Raw genomic sequence first — 14,069 nt, 5'->3', positions numbered from 1 at the left:
TTACTACTTCTCTGTGCTGTTACCTAAAAGACTTCACATGTGGCAACGCATTTGGTTACTTCAAGAGAAATTTGGAAAATGAGGAGGCATCCTGTGACAGAAATACACATGATCTTAGCACTCTGCCATGGACCAAAAATGAGTTTAATGTTTTAGTCCTGTGATGCAGGACGTAACGAATAAGAAAAGATTTTTTTCCTACCTGATACTTAGGGGAAGTGCAGCCAGTGCCATATTGTTACAGGGTTTTCACAACAAGTAACTATACTTAAGGGATGTGAAAACGCATGTATGCCTCGATTTTTTGTTTCCGAAAATAAAATGTCTAAAAAAGAGAAATCTACATTTCACATAAAAAATTCGAGGTTTATGGTCAAAAGCATCGTTGTCTCTGGTTGGGTAAAGTGGAATTTTTAAACTGAGGCGTCTATGTCGGGTGGAATTGGTTACAACTACTGTATACATCCAAGTCACAGCTGTTTGTTTCGCAGTGGACTGCAACTAGCGGCAGGAGTGGTCACGAGGAGCTGGTGACTGGGTCTAACGGAACAGCTCAGCCTGTGACAGGCGATTAGGTACAAAGAATACGCCGTCCTGTCTGATCTTCCTCACGACAGCATGGTCTAGCGAAGTGTCCAGTGTGCTGGGTGAGCGAGGATAGAATCGCACGTGTATTTTGCGTAAGAGTACATTCAAAATGATGGGCGTTTGCGCTGGACGTATTGATAACATCCCCGTGTCCACGACTGCGGCTGCGGTCGCGGCGCTAGTTTTCATCGACCTCTGAGCGTTGGCGCTGGCGGCAGAGGAGGAGATTTTCGTGTTGCGTAGGGACTCGGGATATGAGCACGCGGGACGTGAGAGTGTTTCAGCGGTGAAGGATATCTACACTCCTGGAAATTGAAATAAGAACACCGTGAATTCATTGTCCCAGGAAGGGGAAACTTTATTGACACATTCCTGGGGTCAGATACATCACATGATCACACTGGCAGAACCACAGGCACATAGACACAGGCAACAGAGCATGCACAATGTGGGCACTAGTACAGTGTATATCCACCTTTCGCAGCAATGCAGGCTGCTACTCTCCCATGGAGACGATCGTAGAGATGCTGGATGTAGTCCTGTGGAACGGCTTGCCATGCCATTTCCACCTGGCGCCTCAGTTGGACCAGCGTTCGTGCTGGACGTGCAGACCGCGTGAGACGACGCTTCATCCAGTCCCAAACATGCTCAATGGGGGACAGATCCGGAGATCTTGCTGGCCAGGGTAGTTGACTTACACCTTCTAGAGCACGTTGGGTGGCACGGGATACATGCGGACGTGCATTGTCCTGTTGGAACAGCAAGTTCCCTTGCCGGTCTAGGAATGGTAGAACGATGGGTTCGATGACGGTTTGGATGTACCGTGCACTATTCAGTGTCCCCTCGACGATCACCAGAGGTGTACGGCCAGTGTAGGAGATCGCTCCCCAAACCATGATGCCGGGTGTTGGCCCTGTGTGCCTCGGTCGTATGCAGTCCTGATTGTGGCGCTCACCTGCACGGCGCCAAACACGCATACGACCATCATTGGCACCAAGGCAGAAGCGAAGCGACTCTCATCGCTGAAGACGACACGTCTCCATTCGTCCCTCCATTCACGCCTGTCGCGACACCACTGGAGGCGGGCTGCACGATGTTGGGGCGTGAGCGGAAGACGGCCTAACGGTGTGCGGGACCGTAGCCCAGTTTCATGGAGACGGTTGCGAATGGTCCTCGCCGATACCCCAGGAGCAAAAGTGTCCCTAATTTGCTGGGAAGTGGCGGTGCGGTCCCCTACAGCACTGCGTAGGATCCTACGGTCTTGGCGTGCATCCGTGCGTCGCTGCGGTCCGGTCCCAGGTCGACGGGCACGTGCACCTTCCGCCGACCACTGGCGACAACATCGATGTACTGTGGAGACCTCACGCCCCACGTGTTGAGCAATTCGGCAGTACGTCCACCCGGCCTCCCGCATGCCCAATATACGCCCTCGCTCAAAGACCGTCAACTGCACATACGGTTCACGTCCACGCTGTCGCGGCATGCTACCAGTGTTAAAGACTGCGATGGAGCTCCGTATGCCACGGCAAACTGGCTGACACTGACGGCGGCGGTGCACAAATGCTGCGCAGCTAGCGCCATTCGACGGCCAACACCGCGGTTCCTGGTGTGTCCGCTGTGCCGTGCGTGTGATCATTGCTTGTACAGCCCTCTCGCAGTGTCCGGAGCAAGTATGGTGGGTCTGACACACCGGTGTCAATGTGTTCTTTTTTCCATTTCCAGGAGTGTAGCCATGACAACTGCAGCTACAGACTGGATCGTGGCTTAAATGTGTCGTGTTTTGTGCTTCTCTATACATCACGCTGGACTCTTGTCTTGCAGTGGTATTTACCGTCATCTCTATCACGTCATGCAACAGGCCGTTCCTCCTTCCGAATGTAGTGGAGAGAACCAATTTAGGAATTCTAGAGTGCTTTAAATTCCCAGCCGCGACGTCAAATTCCCGATTGATGGCGATCATTGACTTATAGCCAAGACAACTTATTACTACAGATTGGATCGCGGTTTAAGTGTGTCGTGTTTAGTGCTTCCCATACAATGCAGTGGTCTTCACTGTTGTTGTTGTTGTTGTTGTTGTTACTGTTCTGTCACGCGATAGACCCTTTCCTCCTACCTTCTTCGTCCTGGTGTAACTTAGAAAACTACTCAACTTAGGAAATATATAGTACTTTTAAAAAGAAAAAGCATTTAGTACTCATGTAGTGGTCGGGAACTCTAAAATCATGACCATTCAAATTCACATCGAAATTTGAAATTCCATCATTTCATACATCATCGCTTCCAATCGTGACGTTAAGTAATAATACGTTTGATTATTTAATGAAAATTATCGCCAAAAACATAATGCTATTGTTTATACACGTAAACTGCAAATTGTGTGAGTGTGTGTTTGAAGTGAATTCTTTAAAGTCATTAATGATTTAATTACTATTTCCTCACCTTCATCTGCACCAGATTTTATAATTGCTGAAGCAGTTCATGACGTGTTCTACCAGAAAGTGCGCCAGGAAGGCTGGGGGTAGTTTAGAGTCCATGGCTGAATGATGAAGTATAATTGTTTAAATCTCCCATGTTAGTTCCTCTGTCATCTGCAAAGCAAACTACAGCCCTCTCTCTTTCTGTCTGTCTCTCTCTCTCTCTCTCTCTCTCTCTCTCTCTCTCTCTCTCTCTCTCTCTCTGTATGCAAATTTAGTTTCAATATTTTTTAAAGTGTATTTCGAGTCAGCCTGCAGCTAGTTCTGTGAGGTCGTCAAATTGTGTGTGTGAAATAGCTACCGCGTCTGCCATATATCCCCTGCATCATGATCACGTGCCTAGAAATTAATTAAATATTAACTTCTGCTTTATTTCTGGATCGAATCCCTGTCAGACATTTTCTTTTGAAGAGGAGTTTCTCTCACATGCACTGGAATCCAATAGGTTGGCTCATGCATACAAGCTACTTGACGTGGCAGAAGACGCCGACAGGTAGTGTGCTTTTGTTCCCAGGGATTAGCGGGGTACTTCGCGGAACTGCGGGGCAGCAGACAGCAGACAGCAGTGTGGCGAGCCCGCTGGTGCTTCCAAGTCCTTCTGGGGCACCCTTACTCCGGGCGGCCAGTGCGGGTGGCGAGACTGAGAAAGTTTTTCAGATATGTTAAAGCCATCTGTGACAGTGTAACTGCGTGTTTTGTTATGTGATGGGAATGGAAAAGCGCCACAATTGTTCAAATACTCCTCACCCTGCAACCGATTTCGTGACAAATTCTTTAAATTAACTACACCTTGTATCCTGCAAATTGTCAAAATAAAGAGTATTCCATACACTACCGTCAATTTCCTGGCAAATTCCTTAAATAAATGAATAAACTACATTCCAAACATTGCCATGTATCTCATAACTTGTAAATGAACAATATTCCACACTTTGCCTTGCTTACCTGTAATTGTTTAAACAATATTCCACATACAACAATCGATTTCCATCAAATGGCCAATAATTTAGTGTTTTTCCCCGATAATTTCCAGGTGGGGGTTTCGCAGAAGGGAGGGATTAATTAATTATTCGAGTTAATTAATTAGTCAATCAAACTGATGTCAAAGTATGATTGTATCAGTGGGGGTGTTTCCTAGAGGGTTGGGGGAGGGAGATCAAGTGTAGTTGGAGGTACAGGTGGAGGAGAAGGGGTAGGGGTGACGTGGAAAACCATTTAACTGAACAGTAGGTTATTGACCTGTCAATCAAAAGGACAGATCATCCCCAGTGATCATAATCCTCTTAGCAGAACGGTAGGTTAAGGACCTGTCAGTGAAAAGAGAGCAATAGTTTTGTCCCTGAATGTATAATCGCCCCTGACATACGCAACCCATATGTGTGCTGACACCGGCCTTGCCCTCTGAATCATATAGGCTGGCATCTTCAAAATGTTGGGCTTTAGCTATTAAACAACGTCCTGACAAACTAAGTGAAGCAGGATTCTTATATACAAGTGATAGAGGTGAAATCATATGTTTCCATTGGTGGAAGGTTGTAATATTGGGGTAAAATCAATAACCCATGTGTTAAATATGCTGTGTGGTTTTACAAGAGCTTGTTTGTGCTTTGTGCGAGGGGTAGGGATATTGTGGAAAATACCAGTCACAAGATAGATGCAAAAATTACTGCAAAGGTTGCAGTTAATATTAAATCTCCATCAAATGCTCCGAAAGCAGCAACAAAAGATCATGAGACTGTGAGAGTTTCTGTCAGTGCTCACCTGTGTAAAATCTGCTTCCAGAAAGAAGTGGGAGTAGTATTATTTCCATGCAGACATATAGCTGCTTGTGTTAAATGTGGATCTACCCTTTCCTCGTGCTTTGTATATCAGAGAACTGTTTTAGCTACAGTAAGGTCATTTTTGATGAAGGCAATGATGTATTTTTATACGCTGGTAGCACACATTGTGAAGAATAAAGCATTATCGGAAAATGATTTTTCTTTTTTTTACATCAGCTAATCTTAGGTCTGCTCTTAATATGATAGCTATGATTTCGCTGTATCTTAGTACCTGTGTTCAAGACTCGTGATTTTTTAGTGTCGAAACGTGGAATTGACATACAATATCACCGTTCTGTCGACGTATGCGACCTTTGACGAATTAAAAAAAATTATTTCGCCCTGCAGGTGAGTACTAATGTTAAGATCTGTGGTATAGTGTTCCATATGCTCTTGTAATAAGTGCTTTGCGATATGTACACCCCACTAAGCTAGCAGAGACTGATTCTGTGTTGGTGCGTATTGGAGCGATAACAAGAAAATCTGAGAGCTGCCTATGGTCTTGCATCAAATTACTTTAGTATAATGCGTTACACAGCAGATGTAATCGGAATTGGTGGTTGAAAGTGCTTGGTCTCTTAATTTACGCATGATATGTTGGATGGGAGGATGATGTCATATATGAATACTCCATCAGTCTGTGCAGTCTAGAGAAATTGTGTTATGTCGCATAGTCGGGAGCATGGCGTATGTTAGAAGTGTACAATGAGAGTGCACTATTCCAAAGGCTATCTATGGATGACTACTAGCTAAAGGATTCGAATAATCAAAATGAATATGTGCGACTGCTTTACGTTGGGAGAAATGTTTACATCTTCTTCCGTTAAAAAGAACCTAGTTTTTAAGCTCTGATTTATAACTATGGAAATAGACTGTTTGAGCCTGATTCTGTCTAAATTCTAGTGATACGGAAGTGTATTTGAAAAACCAACTGTAGTTTTTATTATTTGCGGTACGGAGTACCCTACAAAGCATCACTGTGCTTAAATTACTCTGACAGTCGTTTGGGACCTATATTACATGCATCAGGTTTCAATGCACTGAAGGATTACAGGATATTTTCTTCTACGTAGGCAAAAAAAAAAAAATTTCGAAATTAAAATGATTAGTCTATATGCATGTATATGACATGGAAGACTGTAATCTTAATAGGACCTTTTAACGGCGGGAGGGAGTTCAAATGGTACAAATGGCTCTGAGCACTATGCGACTTAACTGCTGAGGTCATCAGCCCCCTAGAGCTTAGAACTACTTAAACCTAACTTAAGGACATCACACACATCCATGGCCGAGGCAGGATTCGAACCTGCGACCGTAGCGGTCGCACGGTTCCAGACTGTAGCGCCAAGAACCGCTCGACCACCCCGGCCGGCTGGCGGGAGGGAGTATCACACATAGCATTACTGTACTTAAACAGCCCTGACAAACATTTGGAGATTAAGTTAAACGTATCTCATTTCATTGCACTACTGGGTTACTGCGTATTTTCTTCCAATGCAAATTACATTTCGAAATCAGAAGGGGATCTATACACACCTATATGGCATGGAAGAAGAGTTTTAGTAGCACATTTGTTGATGGTGGGAAGAGAACCACACGCAGCATCACTTTTCTTAAGTATCCCTGACAAACGTTTGGAAACAATGCGACAGTATTTCGTATATAATTGTTTTCTGCGTAGAATTTTACATTTATTGCATGCACAACCTGTTGTAGTAGGTATAACATCTTGCAAACAACTTTAGTTGACCTTAGAATAGTTAAATGACCGAAATAACGAACAGCATATCTCCATCTGAATGTTCCCACTATCTTGAGCAAAACAATTTCAGTGGAAAGAGTATTGGAAGCTCTGTGTTACTGTTAGATTCGTATTATGGAGGTATGCTCCATTTGAAGAAAGGTAGTGTATTTCTCACGGAACACTATGCTGTTAACAAAATCTCTGACACTATCATAGGAATGCAGTAGAGGAGATAGGGACACGTACATGGCGATATTTATGATCATTGGCGATCGCTGGAGGTGCTATGCTTCTGACTTTCTTTGTGCAGTAAGCGTATACTCTGCATGGTTGTGAATCTGATCCTGTACGTCAGTGTGCTATTTTTCTCGCTGTGATAGCTCTCTGCATAATCAGTGGTGAATGTAGGATAAGACAGCGTTCTATATAATGAAACAATGCTGTCAAAACGTGATGGGATTTCGAGGGAATTTGCAGGGTTTTGTGACTTGGAGGGAGACATCTCTTACTCGTCGACATCAGGTGAATTCAAATACTATATATCGAAGACTGGAAGATACGTGAGAATAGGGCAGGTAAGCGATACTCCGACGAAATACCGCTTCATCTAAGTGTTGTGGGCAAACATATTACGACCTCTCACATATGCGTCGCGAAGTGAGTGCAATGAGAAAATTAGAGCTAATACAAAAGTTTCTACTGAGAGATGTCTTCAATGACTTGTGCGTGCCTCTGAATGGATGGAGTGACATCTTAATAGGTAGACTAGATTTATACTACTAGTCAATTCCTTTTCTATTCCACTCGCTAACAGAGTGAGGGAAAAACTATGGTCTACATGCCTTCATAACAGCGCTGTATGTTGGCAGCGCTAGAATCCTGCTGCGGTCAGCTTCAAAGGTCGGTTCTCAATACTGTTCCCCGGAAAGAACGTCGCCTTCACTCCAGGGATTCCGATTCTGTTGCCTGGCGAGTGTAATCCGGGTGTAGGAAAAAGAAACGTTACTAACCATGGAAAGCGGTTCTCATGACCAATTTAATTAATTATTCAATCAATTTTATATCACTGACGTGCCACAGGGTGGGTGGAAGTGAGGGTGCCACATGTTCGATTCTCGAGATGGATCGATAATCAGGCCTTTTTTTTTCTTTGCAGCGAGATCTTTTAACGAAGGATACTTCTGTAAGTAATCAATGATTACGTGCGCAAATAGTGAGTAGACGCTCTGCTCGTATCGATTCTATATTACTCCTTCCAGTATACGTTTTAAATGTGTGCGTACATATAACTTTATGCAATTTCGCATCTGACTGACGCATACCCAGTGCAAAGATCCAGATATCGTTGGGGTTTTGTGTGAGTATGTTTGAATTTATAATATTAAATCGAGAATATCCTTCGACGCAGACTCAAGTACTAACAACTAATACAATATTTTATATGTATAGCAACATCCGTAGTATATCTTTCAATTAATACTTAAATAAAATTATTCAAACACAGTAGCTTTAGTCTTTCGCCAAACAGTTCTGAAAAATTAGTAACACGTAAATACCTTGCGTGTGTTCAGCTAATGTTGTAATTTATTAACTCGTAATTCACGTTTTACTGGACTTAGTTCAATTACTATATCTTTAAAACTTAGATCCTTTCTCTTAACTAATAATTCGCTGACAAGATGCGAAGTGCCAAATTAATGGATATGTGGTTCTTTAAAGTCTAGTTCTACACATGTAAATACACTCCTGAAAATTGAAATAAGAACACCGTGAATTCATTGTCCCAGGAAGGGAAAATTTACTGACACATTCTTGGGGTCAGATACATCACATGATCACACTGACAGAACCACAGGCACATAGACACAGGCAACAGAGCATGCACAATGTCGGCACTAGTAGAGTGTATATCCACCTTTCGCAGCAATGCAGGCTGCTATTCTCCCCTGGAGACGATCGTAGAGATGCTGGATGTAGTCCTGTTGAACGGCTTGCCATGCCATTTCCACCTGGCGCCTCAGTTGGACCAGCGTTCGTGCTGGACGTGCAGACCGCGTGAGACGACGCTTCATCCAGTCCCAAACATGCTCAATGGGGGACAGATCCGGAGATCTTGCTGGCCAGGGTAGTTGATTTACACCTTCTAGAGCACGTTGGGTGGCACGGGATACATGCGGACGTGCATTGTCCTGTTGGAACAGCAAGTTCCCTTGCCAGTCTAGGAATGGTAGAACGATGGGTTCGATGACGGTTTGGATGTACCGTGCACTATTCAGTGTCCCCTCGACGATCACCAGAGGTGTACGGCCAGTGTAGGAGATCGCTCCCCACACCATGATGCACAATGTGCAAAAAAGTGTGTGAATATCTATATATACCAGTATGTACCGTAAAATTAAAGATGTGTATTGTGTATACCTACTGGACAACGGAAGCAGACAGTATACAATGTTAACTGCAAACAACTAAAACACATGAAATAAAGTCACTAAAAAGCACCTGAAGATGAGCATCCAGGGCTCGAAATGCATAGTGCAATAAATAAATGCAACTTGTGACTGAAGGCGGTTTGTTCTTTATTTTACGAAAGTAAAACAGTCGCGGACGAAACACTGGTAAACAATGGATAAAATTAAGTAAAAAAAAAAAACTATTCTTGCCAAATCATAGCTCTGGTTTCCGGTATATAAAATAGTCAGCAGAGCTATTGCTAGGAGCAAGCGCTCTGTGGTGCAATGGATAGCACATGTGTTCAAATACTGGAAGAGTCGAAATTTTTTAAGTTTTCCACGGAATTTGAAAACAGCGTTAGCAAGAACTTGTTATAATAGTTTATTCGACGGTGGAATGTGTTTTATGTAGCTTCACAGTGATCTTAGTCTGAGAAAGGAACAACTGAGGATAAATGCATCTACTTTGCTTACATACAACTAAATTTTTCGGAAGACATTGATAGTAGTGAAGATATCAGCAAACTTCCACAGTACGACGATGCGGAGAGATAAAAAATATGCTGTGCTGTTTGTGAGTGAAAACTAACGTCAGTATCTGAAGCAGGTTTAGCTTCATCTTATGTAAAGTGATGAAATTTCAAAATCTTCAAAATACAGCTCCTAGTTGGACAGCTCGAAGATAAAGAAAACATTGTTTCTCATAAAGTAAAAAGTGTGTGGACACATTAACTAGAATTTTTTTTGAACGTAACGTGTGTGAGTAGCTGTTGCAAATGTGAGAGAATGTAAACGCCAAGGAAAACAGTATAATACTCTGTTTCTAATCGGCGTTGTGAAGGTTTGTAATTGTGGTTTGGTTTTCACATGAATGGCCTGTCGATTTGTTTTATAAGTAAGTTGAAATATTGTTGCTGACTAGATTAGAACCAATGACCTATGGATATCAGCTTTTAATATTCGACAATCCACAGCTCTTTACACCGAGCTGCCAATGATCTCTGGCATGGAGGTGAGTGTAACGATAACGTTTACTGAGAGTTTGATTTCGTCGACTGACGGTATCTTTCCCTGTAACAATGGGAAAGCGTATCTCCGAGGTAAATTAAAGTTAACTGTAGAGTCCAAGACACTTTGAATTAAGTAAGGGAACTTGGGCATCGACGTGCTGGCATTTTTGCCGATACAGTGCAATCGATTTTTACGCTCCTTCTCATTCTCTGAAGTCCGCAGCTCGTGGTCTTGCGGTAGCGTTCTCGCTTCCCGCGCACGGGGTCCCGGATTCGATTCCGTCGGGGTCAGGGATTTTCCCTGCCTCGGGTGTTGTGTCATGTCGTCTTCATCACCATCATTCATCCCCATTACGTTCGGAGGAAGGGAATGGCAAACCACCTCCACTAGGACCTTGCCTAGTCAGCGGTGCGGGTCTGCCGCATCGTCCCCTACTCGCCTCGGAGTATGGGACCTCATCATCATCGTCATCATCATTCTCTGAAACGCCCAAAAACAATTTTTCAAGAGCGTTCGTGAATGTGTCTGTACAGTGTGGTACTACACACCATTTGTAATCCATTTTCGAAACGTTAATTCCGAAACCAGACATCACTGTGAATTAGCTTTATGACAGTAGGAGCAGCGTGCTAGCCAATGACGTTACAGACATTACATGACTCGAATGGAGCGTTTTAGCGGGCTTTCAGATTATTCGAGTTTCATTTCCGTTTTTATAAAAGAATACTGAAAATCAAAAAGGAAAAAAGCATGCAATGAGGATAAAATAACATACTCAACCATTTATGACGATTTCCAGGAAATACCTTATTACTATCAAATATTTTCTTTTGTCCTTGTTATCTATGCTAATTCACTATTTCTACCTTTTTCCTTTCCATCGAGTAGTATTTAATACATTGTTATCGTCTAGACAGGCGTAATGCATGTAATTTGTACCTCTGAGCACTTATTCTCTACTGTTACCAACAGAAAATTATTACAATAGTTACCTTCTCTTTTTCTACGCATTTTGAAAATATTATTTCTTTTATACTTTTCTGCTTTTGCGCTCAAGATTAGTTAGCGACTATTGCGTAAAGAGAAGTCGCGACGGTAGAAGATTGTAGCAAAATGAGGGAAGACCTGCAAGGGCTTCGTGCTGGGAGCAGGGAGTGGCAATGGACCCTCAGCATAAGGAATACACAGACAGAAAGACCCTTATTGTATAATTACACGGTTGCAGAACAGTCACTGGACGCAGTTACTTCCATAAAATATCTAAAAGTACGCTTAGGGAAAGATTTGAAATGGAACAACGACATAAAATTAATCGTAAGTAAGGCAGATGCCAGACAGAGATTCATTGGAAGAGTCCTCAGGAAATGTACTCCTTCAACAAAGGAAGCAGTTTACTAAACACTCGTTCGATAAATACTTGAGTCTTGCTCGTCAGCGTGGGATCAGTACCAGTTACGAGCGATAGAGAAAATAGAGAAGATCCGAATAAGAGCGGCGCGTTTAGTTACAGTTTCATTCAGCAAGCACCAAAGTGCGACAGAGATGCTCAACTAAGTCCGGCGGCAGACGCTGCAAGAGAGGCGTTTTCCATCATGGTTTGGTTTATTGTTAATGTTCCGAGGGCGTACGTTCCTAGGAGAGTCAGATTGTCTCCTATCGTTTATATACAGAGTGTTACAAAAAGGTACGGCCAAACTTTCAGGAAACATTCCTCACACACAAATAAAGAAAAGATATTATATGGATATGCGTCCAGAAACGCTTAATTTCCATGTTAGAGCTCATTTTAGTTTCATTAGTATGTGCTGTACTTCCTCGATTCACCGCCAGTTGGTTCAATTTAAGGAAGGTAATGTTGACTTCGGTGCTTGTGTTGACATGCTACTCATTGCACTACAGTACTAGCATCAAGCATATCAGTACGTAGCATCAACAGGTTAGTGTTAATCACGAACGTGGTTTTGCAGTCAGTGCAATGTTTACAAATGCGGAGTTGGCAGATGCCCATTTGATGTATGGATTAGCACGGGGCAATAGCCGTGGCGCGGTATGTATCGAGACAGATTTCCAGAACGAAGGTGTCCCGACAGGAAGACGTTCGAAGCAATTGATCGGCGTCTTAGGGAGCACGGAACATTCCAGCCTATGACTCGCGACTGGGGAAGACAGACAACGACGAGGACACCTGCAATGGACGAGGCAATTCTTCGTGCAGTTGACGATAACTCTAATGTGAGCGTCAGAGAAGTTGCTGCAGTATAAGGTAACGTTGACCACGTCACTGTATGGAGAGCGCTACGGGAGAACCAGTTGTTTCCGTACCATGTACAGCGTGTGCAGGCACTATCAGCAGCTGATTGGCCTCCACGGGTAAACTTCTGTGAATTGTTCATCCAACAATGTGTCAATCCTCATTTCAGTGCAAATGTTCTCTTTACCGATGAGGCTTCATTCCAACGTGATCAAATTGTAAATTTTCACAATCAACATGTGTGGGCTGACGAGAATTCGCACGCAATTGTGCAATCACATCATCAACACAGATTTTCTGTGAACGTTTGGGCAGGCATTGTTGGTGATGTCTTGATTGGGCCCTATGTTCTTCCACCTACGCTCAATGGAGTACGTTATCATAATTTCACACGGGATACTCTACCTGTGCTGCTAGAACATGTGCCGTTACAAGTACGACACAACATGTGGTTCATGCACGATGGAGCTCCTGCACATTTCAGTCGAAGTGTTCGTACGCTTCTCAACAACAGAGTCGGTGACCGATGGACTGGTAGAGGCGGACCAATTCCATGGCCTCCACGCTCATGGGGGCATTTGAAAGCTCTTGTCTACGTAACCCCGGTACCAAATGTAGAGATTCTTCGTGTTCGTATTGTGGACGGCTGTGATACAAAACGCCATTCTTCAGGGCTGCATCAGCGCATCAGGGATTCCATGCGACGGAGGGTGGATGCATGTACCCTCGCTAACGGAGGAAATTTTGAATATTTCCTGTAACAAAGTGTTTAAGGTCACGCTGGTACGTTCTGTTGCTGTGTGTTTCCATTCCATGATTAATGTGATTTGAAGAGAAGTAATAAAATGAGCTCTAACATGGAGAGTAAGCATTTCCGGACACATGTCCACATACGATATTTTCTTTCTTTGTGTGTGGCGAATGTTTCCTGAAAGTTTGGCCGTAACTTTTTGTATCACCCTGTATACTGACGAATTAAAAATCTCAACACCAAGAAAGAGTAGTGCGACTCAGACGAAAGTTGGTGGGCGGTTTTATGCATCAGAAAGATGCGCCAGTCACATAAGAGTGGCGCGAGGTTGCATATCAGGTTTGCTTTAAATACACGCTGTAGCGGTCGTGAGCATCAGTTACTTCTGAGATAGGACGTGGTGAGTTCAAGTTAGTCGAGAATGCCTTTATTACGACAAAGACGCCATAATCAACGCCTCACTGAGTTTGAACGAGGTCGAATAACAGGGTTAGGAGAAGGTGGGTGTTACTCCCGCGATACTGCAGAAAAACTTGCTAGGAATCCTCCACGACATGAGGGCTGGCAGCGATGGTCAAGGGAATCTACGGTCGTAAGAAGACCGGACGCTGGATGACCACGTGACACTATCGACTGGGAAGACCATTGTGTTCGGCGTAGGGCTTTGCCACATCGTGCTGCATCTCCAGCAGCAATTTAAGCAGTAGTTAGCACCACAGTCACACAACGAACTGTTACAAATCGGTTACTTCAAGGACAGCTGCGAATGACATGCCCTGTAGCGTGCATTCCACTGACCCCAAACCATCACCGTCTGCGACTTGAGTGGCGTCAAGCGAGAGCTCATTCGAGGGGAGGGTGGAGGCCTCTTGTGTTTCATGATGTAAGCTGGGTCTTCCTCAGTGCCATTGATGGGAGAGTGTTAGAAGGAGGTCAGTTGAGAGCCTGCAATCAACCTGCCTTCGTGCTAGATATACTGG

This window comes from Schistocerca gregaria, chromosome 2, assembly GCF_023897955.1.
Source record: "Schistocerca gregaria isolate iqSchGreg1 chromosome 2, iqSchGreg1.2, whole genome shotgun sequence".
Classification (NCBI taxonomy): Eukaryota; Metazoa; Arthropoda; class Insecta; order Orthoptera; family Acrididae; genus Schistocerca; species Schistocerca gregaria.
The sequence above is the reverse complement of the archived record's forward strand: the minus strand, read 5'-3'. Positions refer to the sequence as shown.